Source organism: Branchiostoma floridae, chromosome 7 (assembly GCF_000003815.2).
Source record: "Branchiostoma floridae strain S238N-H82 chromosome 7, Bfl_VNyyK, whole genome shotgun sequence".
Classification (NCBI taxonomy): domain Eukaryota; kingdom Metazoa; phylum Chordata; class Leptocardii; order Amphioxiformes; family Branchiostomatidae; genus Branchiostoma; species Branchiostoma floridae.
The window spans coordinates 19,790,390-19,808,086 of record NC_049985.1 but is presented as its reverse complement, the minus strand read 5'-3'; the positions used below and the strand labels follow the sequence as shown (position 1 = coordinate 19,808,086).

Below are 17,697 nucleotides of genomic sequence, written 5' to 3'. Positions count from 1 at the left end.
GTAGGTCGTCGCATGAGACACCGCTTTTTGGTCATTTGGGCCCATATAGACACAAAACAATCGATGTTTTAAAGCAAAATTCTTAAAATATACTAGCAATCAACATCAAACTGTAGAACACCTTTAGAACATCAGAATGTTGTTCGAAATGTGGTCAACGACCCCGGTTCAACGACCGTAGCTATCGAACCTTATGAGATTAATACCCCAAAAGTATCTATATTTCTAGGGCTAGAACAATCTGTAATTGTATGAAATATATCAAGGAAATTTTATGTGTTAGTTTTATCTTTTCTTGATTTTAGTTTTGCAAACTTAACAAGTCAGTTTTACCCTATCCCTGCTCCATGTAAACATTGATCGGGTTCTATGTTGTGTTCGAGGTCCGTCAAGTCGAGGACACACGGGGTGTGTAGTATGCCAGCACTTAGTCTTTTGATTCCAATGGTGTTTTTGCGATTCTATGAAGTCTAGGTTAAAAGTTGCGTGCTCGCGCGATAATGTTTTAACAAACGCATACCGACAGTGAGAATACTAGTAGCATTTTCTCAGCCCGACAACAGTGGTACGCATATGTGGTAACGTTAATGTGGGGATATACTTCTCATATATACAGAAGTGATCAATTTTCATTTTCATCCACACTACTAAATGATAATACAAGTTCATGTATAGAGCTTTTGTTTAAATGAAGAACGGATCGGTGTAAGGTGTTCCAAGTTTTGGGTCAACCAGAAAATTTGAGGGAAAAAACATGACTACGTAAGACGCAAGGTCACTGCGCATTTTTTTCTTTATTCAAAAACACATAACAATGACAATGCACTCAAGTTTAACTTATTTCAACAGCGCCACATAACAAAATACAAATAACGTGTGCGGTGGTGGTGGTGGGGGGGGGGGGGTCTAAAACTAACTGTGCTACCCGTGCCGGTATTTTTACGGCCCGTCCCTACCATTTCAATATCGTCCACCATCGTTGCCCATCCGGGGATCATGAAACTGCGGGTCTCGTTCACAGGGTAGTTCTAATGGTTAGTTAGTACAAGATGTTACTGCTCTGAGCATGAATAGTTCTCATACAACCGACGGGCAACAATGGTCCACTCTCAATAAAATTACATATTCAAAAACGTGTCTTCACACATTTCTTTCAATTTGTAAGTCACCATTACGCTATTTTCAAGATAAATTATCAATCCCATTTATACACTTTATTAAATTAAATGAACATTGTAGATTAATGTTTAGTCATGTCCATTTGAAGTGTCTAATGTAATACAGACCTCAGAATACAAAGCATGTAGGCATAGTCGGGATTCTTCCTACAGGCAAACCAAGCACCCATCCAAGTTACCAACGACAAAGAACAAAGGACCAAGGACGAGAGAAATGACACGCAGCCCATTACGTTTGCCGGGCTGGTTTCCGATGGTGTGTCAGTCTAATAACTCCCTTATCCGTTTATTATATTTCAGCCATACATAGTATGGTGAAATATATTGTATTCGTAATGTTTCTTTCTTTCTTTCTTTCTTTCTTTCTTTCTTTCTTTCTTTCTTTCTTTCTTTCTTTCTTTCTTTCTTTCTTTCTTTCATATCTGCCTCTAAAATGATTTTATTGAGGTTTAAAGGTTATCTTTTGACCAAAACGGTATATTTTGGCCCCCTGTACCCTGGTCTTACAATGGAATGGCCTGACATTTAGTGTAGATAGGCATTAGATAGTTGGTAAAATGATCTAAGTAAAATTTGTGGCATTAACTACTTTAAAATGCTTAATTTCAGCACTTTTCTGAGGAGAAATTGGTTTTCTTTCGGCCTCCACCCGTGAACTCCAGTGACCCCACACACCTGCGGCAGTCTGGGCTTTCGCGAGTTAATTGAATTTAATAGGGCCAGCCAATCAGCGCCGAGAAAGGCGAATGCTAATTAATTTTCATAACCTGACTTCCAATGCCGTATATACAGACAGAAACACATGCATATTACAGCCTTACAGTGGCCATACATGTGTGTGTCACCCTTTGCCCGGTTTAAAATAGTAGTTTGCGAGGTTTTGGAGTTCAGATAGGGTCATTTGAGAGGTAGAGGACGGTACGCATGCATTGAACGTTAGAATACCTGTCTTTGTCGTTGAATTAATCAACATTCCGCATGGCGATATCAATCATTTTCGGCAGAGCTTACTTTGGTAGGGTTAGTTGAGACATTTGAGAAAATGTTACATGGCGGAAAACGCGGGAAAATTGGCCAGTTTGCGTTTAGTTTTGATACGTAGGTTTGACATTGGCGAAATTGATTAATTTCTCATCAATATTTCTCGTCATAATTATTTGAACTGTAAATCTAAACAATTGGCTTACATATGCAATTTTTATATGAATAAAGATCAATGGGTGCTAAAATTATGTGTAACTTATTGCTCTTCGTCAATAGATCAGCATTTTTTCTATAGTGGCCATATGTCTATAGTGGCAACATTTCTCTCACTGTACTGGAAAGAAAAGTGATGTATTTTTTCCCGAGCAAATGTACGTACTTCTAGTGTTGCTGTTGTTTTTTATTACGTAAACTTTGTACATTCAAATTGTAAGTAACTTTAAACTGCCAGAGTTTTAGCCCAATAAAACACTGACGGCGGTAAAAGAAGCTATGTATTAATTTTTACCTGAGTAGACTGAGGAAATTAGGCGTTAAGTGTTTTTTCAAGGCACATATATATATATATATATATATATCATTCAGACTGTTACGGATTGACATCAGAATCCGTATAAGTCATATTAGCTTACAATACCTGATTGACAGCATCTGTGTTGACTGGACGCGCTTGTATTTATTAAACAACGAAATGTATTGCCAGCCCTAACCCTCGGTCAATGTAAACAGGACATAGGTTTATTTTGCCTTCTATCTAATATTTTCTACCAACTTAATGAAAGGACAAGGACCTTACATCCGCCCGAATCGCAAGGGGGCGTCTTCGGGGGTAGACATTACTAGCGCATGTAGTAGTAGTAGACTGGTTTATTCGTTTCACAGAAATATAGATGACACGAAATAAAAGTAACCTTGCAGCCACCAGAGGAGGCTGAATTGTGCAGCTTTTCAATCACAATAGTGGCTTAGATGCAAACACAATTTAAAATGTAAATTACGAGTGCGGATATCGACAAGTACATGTACACGATTTACTGCTAGATACATATTTATCATATAAAAACTATGTCACTTTTAAAAATCGTTTAAACTATTTACATCGGAATATAATATTGTACAAACACAGTCAGTTATTCACTGTTGACAATCGACAAGGGTACAGAGAGAATCTGAAGCACAGTTCAACTTCAGTGTTACTTATAGTGCGTTCAGAATGTTCAAAATTGAAGGGACTGGGCTAGTGAGGTACCGCTTGGTACCAGTTGGCAGTTTGTAGGGCCGAGTGCGCCTGAGCTGCATGCTGTATGGCTGGTTGCGGGCTGGGGGCAGCCAGGGGGCATACCTTGCAGATTTGGATACTGCAAGGGCAAAGTCCTGGCACAGAGACAATCTGCGTTCTGACAGGCGTTGGGGGCCAAGTGTGATAAGGGCTTCAGAGTACGACAAGTACTGACTCCCCAACATGATTCTGCAAGCCCGTTTCTGGATTCTTTCTAGACTGTTAGATTGACTTTTTGTGAGCCCTGCGTTCCAGCACGGAGCAGCATATTCGAATGTAGGTCTTATGTATCCACAATACACGGTGATGAGGTCAGCGCAAGTGAGACCCGCTCGACGAAGCCTACTGAGGAGATACAGCCGTCTGCTGCCCTTTGACACCATGACACCATGACATCAACTTGAGGTAGCAGAACACAGTTTTCGGCCTATGGGGATTTCTATAGTTAAGGGCCTCAAGGTGACTAGCTTCGACGCATTGAAAAATATAGTAGGGTGCACTTTTGGAATACCAAAATCGGAGATGTTTGAGTTGAAGGTACAAGCCACAATATATTAAAAAACAACAAAATACTGTCGGCGTATCGTCTTCTCACGCCCTCTTTGAAATGCCCCTCTGCGGAGGTCACAGAACTGCAGCCGGCTCACGCTAGAAAGGCAGTTGCGTAATGGGGCGCATTTATACACAAAATAGAAAACTTTCACAATCCAAACCATGCAGTCTCAGAGTCGACACCTTCCGTGACCACGTAGCACAGGTTATATCTGGCTGCCCCTCAAATAAGGCTTTGTACCTCTCCTTCAACAAGTTTATCCGTACTATTTTATGTACCCGCGTCATACACCCCGGGGTTCGCCCATTAATACTGTGTTCTGCTACCTTGAACGAACTTGACCTTGGATTTTTTTTCGTTCATACAACGAAACTAGTAAAGATGTAAACTTCTGCCAATTAACTTTCCCCACTTTCAAGCGGTTGCTGAGATTTCGGCAACTTTGTACTTTGGCACCTGCCACTAGCTAGGCCCCGTACAGGGCTCATAGAACGGGCCATTTAGTGGTCTCATTATCTGATCAAATTCACTATTCTGGCTGCTTTTTTCATGAAAACGGAGACAATCTGTGTCTGTTGTTACGTTAGAAGTGATTTAGGGTTAGATTCAAGGTTAGTTGCCGCAGAAAAAGGGGGGGGGTGCGGGTTTCGGGCCAAAGGCGCTTTCACACTAAGTCCCATAGTTAAGCATAGGGAAAGGCCCATAGTGGCCGTTGCCATGGCAACGGCCGTCTGACGGTAGAGCAAACAGGCTTATTTCAAGGGAGTCTACGCCAGGACCTGACATACCAAGCAACTTTGCCCAAATATAACGCTTTTGTCAGTTTTTGGCCAATACCCGTTGCGGTTGAAGGTAGCAGAACACAGTTTTCGGCCTATGGGGATTTCTATAGTTAAGGGCCTCAAGGTGACTAGCTTCGACGCATTGAAAAATATAGTAGGGTGCACTTTTGGAATACCAAAATCGGAGATGTTTGAGTTGAAGGTACAAGCCACAATATATTAAAAAACAACAAAATACTGTCGGCGTATCGTCTTCTCACGCCCTCTTTGAAATGCCCCTCTGCGGAGGTCACAGAACTGCAGCCGGCTCACGCTAGAAAGGCAGTTGCGTAATGGGGCGCATTTATACACAAAATAGAAAACTTTCACAATCCAAACCATGCAGTCTCAGAGTCGACACCTTCCGTGACCACGTAGCACAGGTTATATCTGGCTGCCCCTCAAATAAGGCTTTGTACCTCTCCTTCAACAAGTTTATCCGTACTATTTTATGTACCCGCGTCATACACCCCGGGGTTCGCCCATTAATACTGTGTTCTGCTACCTTGATCGGACCACCGTAAGTCTGACCGGATGTGCAAACCGAGTAGTTTGGCTTGTGTGACGATGCCAAGTGTCTGTCCACCGAGGGTTAGAGGAGGCATCGCCGGAGGAATACGCATAAAACAAAAGTGCATTGCATTACATTTTTTGGGGTTAAGCAACATAGAGTTCTGTTCAGACCAAGTGTCAAGAGAGTCAAGGTCGGTCTGAAGATTTGATGGATTTGTCCCTATCCTAACTTCTCCAAGGCTGGGTATTGAGTAGTGGGCGTGGTGAAACTTAGTTGTTACTTCCAACAAAAACTTGTGGGCGTGGCGTCGTTGATCATGGCTAGGAACACCAGTTGGCCAAGTAAGGTCCCCTGGGCCACTCCGGACGTTAGGGTTTCCCAGTCGGACATGGAATTTTGATACCGGACACGCTGTCTGCGGTTAGACATAAAGCTACATAGCCATGGAATCAGTGATGCTCGTGTACCCATGGATAAAAGTTTGTTGATGGTAGTGGTATGACACACACGGTCTAACGCCTTCGAAAAGTCTGTCAAGATTAATGTGGTTTGACATTACCAATGAGGTATGTCTCGGGAAGGATACAGCAGTCAGCAGCAGCAGAGCATACAGAGAGCATATTTATTGTTGTTTACAATCCATTCCTTGCTACTTAATCATTCATCACAAGCGAAGTTGGTTGTAAGAAGATGCATGACTTTGAAGTCGGTCTACATGTGTGTGTGCACCTTCGTCTCCGTCCGGGATAGGGGCGGTTCTGTACGCAGGGGACGCGGGTAGGCGCGTCTTTGGGGCAAACATTTGTTCTACCATCACAAGTTGCAACCCTGTCATGTCTAGCGAACGATACAACAATAAGCAGAAGTAGAGCTCAACAGACATTAATGGGTTAACACGATCAAACATTACTTTGTAGAAAGCAGCGCTAGTGGAAAGCTATCTTACCTGGGTGCTGAAAATAGACGATACGGTTTGCGAAATTGTCAGATAATCTTTCGGACAATCTCGACCTGAAGTCACAAACAGTCAATCTTAACAGTGCCGAGAGAAACTGGATGTGGAGGACCAGGACCAGTTGAAGACCCGGTCTACAGTTCGGTACGTCTTGTTTGTCCGAGTATTCTAAAATCAACTGCGCAACAGAGTCCACGATGCCCGTATTATGTAGATTGATCGAGGGGACTTTACTACGCTGTCATTGGTGCAAAATGATGTCACCCACAACAAAGATATTGACATCCACAACAAACGCACGCACCGACCGCATGTAGAAAGGTCGTAGAAATGTAACTGGCGGATCGAACATCAATCCGTCATGGCACATGGCACAACAATCATATACAATCTTTTCGATTTTAATCGTCGATTCTTGCGGAACTGTAAGTTTGGTTTCTTAATTCATCGTTACAGTTTTTTTGGTATAATTGGTATACAAAACAGAATACCACATGGTCTAAAACGTAACTATTATGTCTTTTCTTGTTTTGTTCACATTGGTATGCAAATCTCTATCCATTTCCATTTATTTCATTTTGATAATGATTTCGAGTTATATTATGCTTTCGTTGTATAATTGATTTGTTTTACTTTATCATTTGTAAGCTAAGTTTTGTTAATTTTCGTTAGTACTCGATATGTTACCATTTATGTTACTTGATATCGCTTTTATGTTGCATGTATGTTTCGGGGTTGCCCCTCAGGGAACTTTGAAAAACGCCTAAATAGGCGATATGTATCCCTGGTTAAATAAAAATAAACAAACAAACAAACAATAATTGTAAAAAAAAAATTGGAGTCAAATTAAAGGCCTCTGTGCTTACCTATGATCAATTATAGCACCATAAAACTGTTGCTATATTTGGCAAACTTTAACCTTTCGTCAATGTAAACAGCGCATTGTTTTTGTACCAAGGACACTGTATTCTTCTATTAGCCATGCTTTGATGCATCTAATGAATATACAGATATTATCTTAATGATTGGATTGAAAATTCTAGTTGTTACTTAATCATTTATCACAAACGAAGCCGTTCGTAAGAAGATGCATGACTTTGAAAGTTGGTCGTCTCGGTCAGGTTTATTTTACGGCTCTGAGCGCATAGGCGTCCTTATTTACCGTTAATGAAACCTAGCATGATATGACTGCTGAATTATTGTGGCCAACCTCAACCTCTGGTCACTGTAAACAGGACATCGTTTTATTTTGTCCTAACAAGGACATTTCATTCAACCTATTAGCGATGTTTTGATGCATGGAATTAATACATAGGAAGACTTTCAGTGATTGTGTTCAACTCTCTCCTTGCGTCTTAATCATTTATAACATACGAAGCCGTTCTTAAGAAGATGCTTGCCATTGATAGTTGGTCTGCGTGTGTCTCCAATCAAGTCTCGGCCATGAATTTTGGACAGTTCTGAATGCAGCGGACAAGGGCAGGCGCGCCTTTTTTGACAAACATTTGTTCTACCATCACAAACCTGCCATGTCTTGCGAAGGATACAGCAATATGGAGCAGTATAACTCAACAACTATTAATTCTACAAGGTCAAGCGTTTGTAGAAAGCAGCGCCAGTAGGGAAACTATCTTACCTGGGTGCTAGATACAGTCGGTACGGTGCGCTAGGTGCATATCGTGTATATATATGTCAAAAAATCTTTCGGACAATCTCGACCTGAAGTCACTGTCAGGTTCGGTACGGTCCAACAACCATCAGGACCATCTTTCGGACAATCTCGGTCTCGTTCAACAGTGTAGAAAGCAGCGCTAATGGAAAACTTACCTGGGTGCTAAATACAGTCGATACGGTTCTCTAGATGTTGGACAATCTATCGGACAATCTGAAGTCACCCAAAGTAGATCTTAAGTAGATCTGGATGTGGAGGACCAGGACCAGTTGAAGACCCGGTCTACAGTTCGATACGTCTTGTTTGTCCAAGTATTCTAAATTAAACTGCGCAACAGAGTCCGCGATGTCCGTATTATGTAGATTGATCTAGGGGAATTTACTTCCCTGTGATTGGTGCAAAATGATGTCACCCACAACAAAGAATATTGACATCCACAGCAAACGCACGCATCGGCCGCATGCAGAAATGCTGCAAAAAATGCAACTGGCAGAAATAAATGGCGGCACAACAGTCATAAAAAATCTTTTCGATTTTAATCGTCGATTCTTGTGGAACTGCAAGTTTTTCTTTAATTCATAGTTACAGTTTTTTTGGTATAATTGTAAATGAAATGTAGACAATGGCCTCTGTGCTTACCTATGATCAATTATGGCACCATGAAACTGCTGCAATATTTTGGCAAACTTTAACCTTTGGTCAATGTAAACAAGAGATGTTTTTTTTTAATATCAATGACACTATATTCTACTACTATAGCCATGCTTTGATGCATGTAATATACACAGAAATTCTCTAAGTGATTGGGTTCAAACCTCTACCTGCTACTAAACCATTTATCACGAACGAATCTGTTCGTAAGAAGATGCATGACTTTGAATGTTAGTCGGCGGGTGCCTGCAGCCTCGTCCGGGTCCCGGTAAGAGTTATTTTACGGTTCTGTGCGCAGAGGGTGCGGGCGCGTCTCTGGGCAAACGTGGTAGAAATAAAAATGTATCACAACGGCACAAACGGCTGACGTTTCGGTGTCTATGAGGCACCTTCTTCAGAGCTTCTGACTGGAGTTTTGCTTCTTGCCGCGATATGTAGCCGATGTAGGTGGCGCTTTTGCGGCGAGAACATTATCTCAAACGTGTATTAAGTTTAACTTTGGTTGCGTACAAGAATTCTCCTATATTCTACCAACCTGATGAAATTATTTTCGTAATTATTTTGTTAAACTTCGCAAGAGGAAATCAGGATGTTTCCTCTTCTTCTCCAAGAGAAAAAAACACGTTTAGACCTTGAAATAAGTTGAAATTTAGCAAGCTGGTAGGTCGTCGCATGAGACACCGCTTTTTGGTCATTTGGGCCCATATAGACACAAAACAATCGATGTTTTAAAGCAAAATTCTTAAAATATACTAGCAATCAACATCAAACTGTACAACACCTTTAGAACATCAGAATGTTGTTCGAAATGAGGTCAACGACCCCGGTTCAACGACCGTAGCTATCGAACCTTATGAGATTAATACCCCAAAAGTGTCTATATTTCTAGGGCTAGAACAATCTGTAATTGTATGAGATTTATCAAGGAAATTTTATGTGTTAGTTTTATCTTTTGTTGATTTTAGTTTTGCAAACTTAACAAGTCAGTTTTACCCTATCCCTGCTCCATGTAAACATTGATCGGGTTCTATGTTGTGTTCGAGGTCCGTCAAGTCGAGGACACACAGGGTGTGTAGTATGCCAGCACTTAGTCTTTTGATTCCACTGGTGTTTTCGCGATTCTATGAAAGTCTAGGTTAAAAGTTGCGTGCTCGCGTGATAATCTTTTTACCAACGCATACCGACAGTGAGAATACTAGTAGCATTTTCTCAGCCCGACAACAGTGGTACGCATATGTGGTAACGTTAATGTTGGGACATACTTCTCATATATACAGAAGTGATCAATGTTCATTTTCATCCACACTACTAAATGATAATACAAGTTCATGTATAGAGCTTTTGTTTAAATGAAGAACGGATCGGTGTAAAGTGTTCCAAGTTTTGGGTCAACCAGAAAATTTGAGGGAAAAAACATGACTACGTTAGACGCAAGGTCACTGCGCATTTTTTTTTTATTCAAAAACACATAACAATGACAATGCACTCAAGTTTAACAACTTATTTCAACAGCGCCACATAACAAAATACAAATGACGTGTGCGGTTGGGGGGGGGGGGGTCTAAAACTAACTGTGCTACCCGTCCCGGTATTTTTACGGCCTGTCCCTACCATTTCCATATCGTCCACCATCGTTGCCCATCCGGGGATCATGAAACTGCGGGTCTCGTTCACAGGGTAGTTCTAATGGTTAGTTAGTACAAGATGTTACTGCTCTGAGCATGAATAGTTCTCATACAACCGACGGGCAACAATGGTCCACTCTCAAAAACATTACATATTCAAAAACGTGTCTTCACACATTTCTTTCAATTTGTAAGTCACCATTACGCTATTTTCAAGACAAACTGTAAATTCCATTTATGCACTTTATCAAATTAAATGAACATTGTAGATTAATGTTTAATCATGTCCATTTGAAGTGTCTAATGTAATACAGACCTCAGAATACAAAGCATGTAGGCATAGTCGGGATTCTTCCTACAGGCAAACCAAGCACCCATCCAAGTTACCAACGACAAAGAACAAAGGACCAAGGACGAGAGAAATGACACGCAGCCCATTACGTTTGCCGGGCTGGTTTCCGATGGTGCGTCTGTCTAATAACTTGAATAATCCGTTTATTCAAGACACTGTCTTTATTTGAATACTTTTTTTTTAAATATTTATTTGATGTAAATTTTGTAGTATGTCCCTGGTGAACTTAGACGTGTCCCACACCGATACCCAACCGGTTTTCTTGTTAAAGCTAAGTACGTACGTGCAATTTTTCCGGACGTTTTTTTGGGAGCCCAAAACCGCCACGTATTTCTGAAAACGTTCAGGCTGTACAGGGCAGGTGCGTTGCCCGCACTGGCATGTACGGGAGGAGAATCCACAGCCCGAACGCAGAGAAAGGCATGCATGCACTTAAATTTCTACGGCGTGTCTGCGTGCATGCACTTAAATTTCTACGGCGTGTCTGCGTGCTCCCAAATCCGTGGGATTCACCACGTGTTCGTACGGAGACGGTACTGTACCACTTACGGATACCAAAAGATTGCCCACGTTTTGGCACGTAGACAGCACGCACTTGCAAGTACGGCGGGTTGTGCCCTTTTTAGCTTAACACCCGTGACATTTATATGTAAATATCATAAAAGGTTCTTTACTTATATTCTCAACCTACATACAGACCCACACTAAGGCATAACTGAAAACATATATTCTTCTTGATCTTGACGAATGTAATAAAGTTTTAAAAAGGTACTGTGATTCATAAGTAAGCCTTCTAGATTAGTGAATCGAAGTTGATGAAAAGGGCATTGGCCTCTGTATTCTCCTAGCTATGATTGATTATAGCGCGGTAAAACTGCTGCAATGTTTTGGCTAAATTTCACCTTTGGTCAACGTAAGCAGGACATGTTTGTGTATGTGTGCGTGTGTCTACCAATGACACTATATTCTACATATAACAAGTAGCAATGCTTTGATGCATTTAGTAACAAAAAAACTTAGAGATTCGATTCAACCCTCGAATTGCTATTTGATTATTAATCACCAACCAAGTTGTTCGAAAGTTTAAAAGTTTTTTTTACACTTGTGTTCGGCCTTGTCTTGGCCCGGGTTCTGCACTGTATAGTGCGGTAGCCAGGGGGCGCGGGTGTGTCTTTAAAACAAACAGTTAGTGTGGTTTTGCTTATCTAAGATTGGCCAAACTTAAACGGACTCACTGACCGCATGCAGATACGTGGCTGAAATGTACCTGACAGAAATAAAAGGCGACGCTACAATCTTTCAATATTTTAGCCATTATTCATCTCTTTTTGGGAAATTATGAGTTTTGTTTGAATTCATAGTTACATTTTTTGTCAACACGTGGACTCATTTTTGGGCGTTATTGTAAATGTAATGTGGAAATATTGTATGCCTCATGTTTACCTATAAGCAATTGTAGCATGGTAAAACTACTGCAATATTTTGGCCAACTTTAACCTTTTGTCAATGTTAACAGGACATGTTTTTTTAACCATGGATATTATATTCTACAATGAAACAAACGCACGCGCCGGCCGCATACATGTAACGTTACATATACTTGGCCGAAATGTCTTTTTTTACCAAGGATATTTTCTACCTTTAGCGATGCTTTGATGGCCTCTTAGTGATTGAGTTCATACTTCTGCTTCCTACATAATCGTTCATCACAAACTAAGCCGTTAGTAAGAAGATGCATGACTTAGAACGTTTGTCGGCGAGTTCCCTCACCCACATTCCGGACAGGGGATTTGGACGGTTCTGTATGCAGGGGGCGCGGCGCGTCTTTGGGACATACATCCTCGGGAGAATACAGTAACAAGCAGCAGTAGATCTAGAGCTCAACAAACACAGTTGTACACAATCAAACGTTTGTAGAAAACAGCACTAGTAGGCAGCTATCTTACCTGGGTGCTGGATACAGTGTACGGTTCGCTAGCTGTCGAACAATCTATCGGACAAGCTCGACCTGAAGTCATCAACAGTCAATCTTACCTTCAATCTTGCCAGTGTCGAGAGAAACTGGATGTAATGGACTGAGACAAGTTGAAGACCTGATTTACAGTTGGGTACGTGTGGTTTGTCGGAGTGGTCTTAAACATACTGCGCCACAGAGTCCGGTTAGCGCGTATCACATAAATCGGTCGATGATACTTTTGAACGCTGTGATTGGTGCAAAATGATGTCACCCACCACAAAATATAGGTCGCATGCTGAGACGTGGCCAAAATATATCCGATTGAATATATTTGTCGTGTTTTGCATCTAGGTATATAGTCCCCCAGCCCCCTATATACCTAGATGCAAAACACGACAAAGTAGTAAAGATTGTCGTACAATCGTCCCGATAATCTCACTCTAAAGACACCGATAGTTTATCGTTTTACATTCTTGTGCCGGGGGATGCAGAATGTGGTTGTGTAACACACTGTCAGGTTAAAAACCTAGTGTACTTTTGTTGATACTACGTTTTGATATTTGTTCAACGCTTTCTATCCGTAAACAACGTTACCTTTTATCCACTGGTGAATTGTTTTGCAAAGTCTGGTATATGTAGCCAGCCAGCTGGCTGCCATAGTTGGATTTGGAGAATATTTATTTCGATTAAAACCATGTATCAGCATAGAAGAAAACATCTAAATGTCTCCAAATCAGACACAAACATTGTTTGAAATAACGGAGGTCACATGTGGACAGGTATATTAAATCCTTTTTGGATAAGGCTGGTTACATTATTTTGTATTTGAGGAGGTGTACCAATGGCGTTGACCTCTGAATTTAATCTACTCAAAGAAGATACAAATACGTTTATCACATCTGCTTGGCAACATCCGTGTTGACTGGATGCTTTTCCCACTAATATCACAGTGGAATAAACTCTCACGAGATTTCCACTTGCGTGAGTTCAAGACAAGTGAACCGTGAGCCGGACCGGACGCAGTCTAACAAGAAGTGTTTGTCTTATGTCTTTGTTTGGTCATGAAGGAGCAGCAGGTTTCGTATTGGGCTGCGTTCTAACAGATGAATATCTCCGACCTTTGTGGATCATCCAAAGCTATGAAGCCTACGCACTTGTATAGCTTGGTAGGTAAGGTCCAAGATTGCTCTAGGTAATGTGTTACATAGTATAGCTAGCGCCGCCACCGATGCAGCGGTCTATTACTCCTGCATCTCCAAGCATTTGAATCATAAACCTAAGAAACAGGGAAGAGTGTAACAGTTATTAATTTGCCTGATGGAGGTAGGAATAATATCGGGAGACATCTTTACTGTAGATGTCATTTCTGTGTTAACCGTATTGATATTGGACAATCAGAAAAACAAAAGAGCATAACACAGTATTGTTGTATCAATGGGGGGGGGGGGGTAACCGTCTTGTAGACAGGTGTATATACATGTATAATGCGTCTCAACTTTCTATTCAAGTTGTTACTCATCCTTTACGCCCAATACATGAACTCATACCTCAGATACATGTATAGTAGTAAACACAAATGATTAAAAGAGCTAAAAATTTTCGCTTTTGTGGAAAACACAGACAGTTTGTCCCTAATGCCTTCACCATGGAATCTACCATGGGTGTTGTGATCCCAACTACTTTTATTTTCATCCTTTGCTCAATTTGACACTAAGCAATTCATAAAATGTGTACACCATTTTCTACAGAGCTTAGTACCCTCACACTAACCGAAACAATTACCTTTATGCAATCTTTAAGTGAGAAATAACTCCATCCGATAATCCGCCACCTTTTTCCTTAACATTAGTGACACCTATACGCAGACATCTGTTTGTACTGGCTGTTAAGTACAGTACAAATATTATTAAGTCCTGAAATTCTTCCTCTAACACACTATGTGGCGTATATTGATCCCTGCATAAACTGAAGGTCATAACTTGACAACATGTGTTGAGCCGAGTCCACAGGGGAGAACCCGAATGGTGAAGACTGACAACCGACGTCATACCTGATGAGCTGCAGCATGCCTAAGCTTAACTAAGTTAACAACCTTAACAAAGAAAGCTAATGTATGCTCATAAATCATGTAAATAAGACAAGGATTTGTATGATTTATGTTTCATGATATTCACCTTTACTGAAGTTCCAATTGCTGCAAGAAGGAAAGTCCAATCATTTACCGCTTAAGTATGACTGTATTTTTTAATCCATTATATCAATAAGGTGCCCATAAATATAATTATTTCCTCTTTCTCAGTTAAAACATTTCCTGTGGGATTGATAAACCTTTATCATTAATAATCCAGATGAGCTCATTATTTGCAAATTTAGTATGTAATCACGTAATACATCACTGAAGCTATGTATACATAACATACATCATGATGATACGACAACCCCTTTATGAGTTGTTTCTGCCCAAATCTTAAAATGAAAACGCTAATTGTAATTCCAATCAAGTTGCTAGGTGGCCCAAACTTACACTGCAATATCATGATTGTTTCCTTGCCCACTAGCGTTACAGCACAGACGGAAAATGTCAAGAGAACCACTATTGAGCTTGACCTTCGTTCCTACAACCGCTACTTGAAGACTGAATATCATAAAAATCCATACATAGGATGCTTGACTTTATGTTCTCAACCTACATACAGACGAACACCAAGGCATGACTGAAAGCATAAACTTCTAGATCTTGACGAATGTAATAAATTTAAAGAAATGATACTTAGTGATTCATAACTAAGCCTTCTAGATTAGTGAACCGCCCCGATGAAAAGGGCATTGGCCTCTGTATTCTCCTAGCTTTGATTGATCATAGCGCGGTAAAACTGCTGCAATATTTTGGCTAAATTTCACCTTTGGTCAACGTAAACAGGACATGTGTGTGTGTGCGTGTGTGTCTACCAAGGACACTATATTCTATATTCTACATATAACTAGTAGCAGATCTTTGATGCATTTAGTAACAAAAACCTCAAAGTGATTGGGTTCAACCCTCGAATTGCTAATTGATCATTTATCACCGACCAAGTTGTTCAAAAGAATACGCATGACTTTGAAAGATTTTCTAAACTTCTCTTTAACCTTGTCTTGGCCAGATGTTCTGCACTGCGCTGTGTGGTAGCCAGGGGGCGCGGGTGTACCTTCAAAACAAACAGTTAGTGCGGTCTAGCTAATCTGGGATAGGCCATGTTGATTTGATTAAATAAATGACATCCTCTAGGAACCCCAAAAGTGACGCGAGCGTACAAATAAAGTTTGAAAAAAAAACATCCCTTCATTATGACATCTAAGTAAAAAAATTGAACTGAGTAATAGATTTTCCTTTTTGTTCTTTTACATCTTTTCTATGACCATCTCATTCTATTTCATGAGCGAATTTTTCTATTTTTTGCAACCTATGGCCAATGTTTTCCTTTTGTAGCAACCTTGCAATTTGCAGTATGTTTGAAATCTTGGTCGGGGGAAGGTATGCGCGTGCAGATGTAATCTGTGTAATTAAATTTATCAACAAGGCCTAACAAGGCCTTATGGAAACGTATCTTCAATTGTGTACAAGTTCCATGCTTTCGGTATTTAAATAACCCTGAAAAATTCACATTTCACATGTAAACCATGTATTCTAAACTCCACCTGCAACTACATTTACAACTGTCTTAAAAAGCGAGAAGAAGTTTAACCTATGCATACTAGTACTAGTATACTTTAGACTTTGTATTCTTAGTCATGTATCACACCCTACACAAATTGTACATAGAATCACTAGATGTATCCTATTCACCTTGGCCTGTACTTAGCTTGTTACAAAGCAAAAACGTTAACGCACAATAAAGGTCTTAATTCATTCATTATTCGTATACTTTACAGTTCCAGGACACGTCGAGCCTCCACTAAATCAAAGCCAAACGATGTCAAGGAGACCAGACCGTCCGGTTTTCCCAGTCGAGTTATCTTGTCCGACCACTCAGGGGTGTCCTGTAACTCCCATTTGCAGTAGCACAGCAAAACCGCTAGGGTCGCTTTCATCAAGATAAATGCAATGTCCATTGCAGGGCACTGGTGGCTGTCAAGGCTGGCCGCCTCTAAGAAACTGAAAAAAAAAATATATATCAAAACTCAACACGTTATCTTAAATATGAACATAGCCAAATCCATTATGTGTCCCCTTTAATCTACCTTGCCCTATGATTATCCTTCTTGAGCTAGATAATGTGTCTCCTTTGTCATATGTAAGAGTAATCAAATAGTAAGGCATCTGTTTTTATTATTTTTATTTCTTTACTAGAAGTATTCACCAAAATTTGGAAGAGGCCAGTTTAATGGTCGCATGTAAAATAATCAATACCCCCCCCCCCCTCACACAGACATCCAACAATACACTAAGGACAACATAAAATGATATATACAACACATATACAGTGCAAATATTTTCTTTAAAAGGAGTTTATAGTATTGTTTTTAATGACTTGAAACTATTCCGTCCAACGAACATGATACATAATACTGAAATTTGTAAGGTGTATGGATTGTTTGGTGAGATTGGCTACGCTAAAACAAACCGCAGGAAAAGTATATTTAACACAGGGCCCCTGTGCGAAATAAGCAGTGGCAAGCACCAAAGATAAAAATGACAGAAAATAGGTGAATAAACGAATCGCTTGCCTACCTTCCATGGGGAAACAAAAGATTGCTCCTTTTTTCTTTCTCATCGAGGAAGCGACGGCTCCTGAAAAGCCCCGGACGGAGAAACACCGACACATCCCTCTGCGCCCAGAAGCAACTACCAAGCAGTCGCTCCCCCTTGCGGATCTGTGGATATACAGCATGAGTTCTTCTCAAACACGGTATTATATCATTACCTCCGTAAAAATGTAGCCTGACTAAACGGCAAGTATTTGTAATATAAGAGGTAGGGTAATTAGGGGAGGAAGGTCGAAAATGGTCTTAGCTGTGGTGATCAAATCGACACACACACACACACACACACACACACACACACACACACACACACAAGCACACACACACACACACACACACAAGCACACACACACACACACACACACAAGCCCACTCCCCACCCCTCTCGAAGCTAACCGCCAACACCCGCCCCA

The 17,697-nt window shown here is 40.6% G+C and overlaps 1 protein-coding gene across 1 annotated transcript in view; it reads right to left on the bottom strand.

Moving 5' to 3' along the window:
* LOC118420147 overlaps nucleotides 1–13,011 on the bottom strand; it is a 51,071-nt gene extending 38,060 nt beyond the window's left edge. The window contains exon 1 of the mRNA XM_035826856.1: nucleotides 12,619–13,011. The gene's annotated coding sequence lies outside the window, so the exon portion shown is untranslated. The remainder of the gene's footprint in view (nucleotides 1–12,618) is intronic.
* Nucleotides 13,012–17,697: the final 4,686 nt, after the last annotated feature.